The sequence below is a fragment of the Theobroma cacao genome, chromosome 9 (assembly GCF_000208745.1).
Source record: "Theobroma cacao cultivar B97-61/B2 chromosome 9, Criollo_cocoa_genome_V2, whole genome shotgun sequence".
Taxonomy (NCBI): Eukaryota; Viridiplantae; Streptophyta; class Magnoliopsida; order Malvales; family Malvaceae; genus Theobroma; species Theobroma cacao.
The window spans coordinates 22,406,586-22,407,793 of NC_030858.1; positions in this window are offsets into that span (position 1 = coordinate 22,406,586).

Sequence of the window (1,208 nt, forward strand, 5' to 3'; positions counted from 1 at the left end):
AGAGAATTACCCCACTTATTTGGAAGCTATTGGAAGGGAATTCAACTACAAAGAAACCCAAGGGTGAGTGATGAACTAAGCTCGATTTTAAGCTATAGAAAATGGCTAGTAATTTGGATTATGAGCTGTTTTATTGTTGAGTATGTTCATTACTTTTTTAGTGATTAAGATAGTGAACATAGATAGCCATTTAATGTGGCAATTGAAAACTAGTTAAGAGATAACTTTTAGAGTTCATAGTGTGTAAATTGACCTATTGCTTATGCTAATGTGATCCTAGGTTCTAAGAAAGCCCCATCATCTCATTTGGACAATTAGGGGAATTGGAGTCATCTAAAGGCTCTACAATCAATTTGTGAGTGGACTTGCATTTTAAACTTGTTTTGGGGAATGTGAATGATTTTATCTAACTTGACTTTGAAAATGTGCCTTGGGAACAAGCCTTTGGTGAAGTGATTTTATACTGTGGAAATGTGCTATACAATGTGCTACGTGTTATCAAAATATGATAGTAAGCATGATATGCATTGGGTACTTCTTTGTATGTTGATGTGGACCCGGTTATGTGCGAGTAGGAGTGCACATAAGCCGTTGTTGACCCGGCTATGTGCGAGTGGGAGTGCACATAAGCTGTTGCTGACCTAGCTATGTGCGAGTGGGAGTGCGCATAAGTCGTTGCATATGAGATGATGATGATGGGAGGGAGTATATGATGATTGATATCTCTATATATATATACATATATGGTATATGGTTGTAAATGCAAAAATGTGAGCATTTGAAGTGTTGAAATTTGGGAGTTTGCATGTGTCACATGTTGCTTTTATTGTTGAGTAGGATGGATTTGTTTTAAGGGAAAAGGAAACCTTTTTCTTGATGTTCTGATTCTCGCTGCAGCAAGAAACTCTCTGATTTTGAAAAGGTAGGCTGGTCGAAAACTCGTTGCAGCGATGATGCATTTTCGCTACAACGAGAATGACACAGTAGCTTCTCGCTGCAGCGAAATTGAATCTCGCTGCAGCGAAAAACTTTCTGTTTTGGTCTCCTATCTTGTCCAATTGTTACCTTATCTTTCATTTCTTTGCTACCATATCGGAGCATGGACTTCCAACATTAAGGATTAAATGAGTTAAGTTTAAAATGAGAAGGTTTGGTGAGAAACCCTCAACCAGTCAAGAAACCTTCGGTTAATTGTTAATTTAAATCAA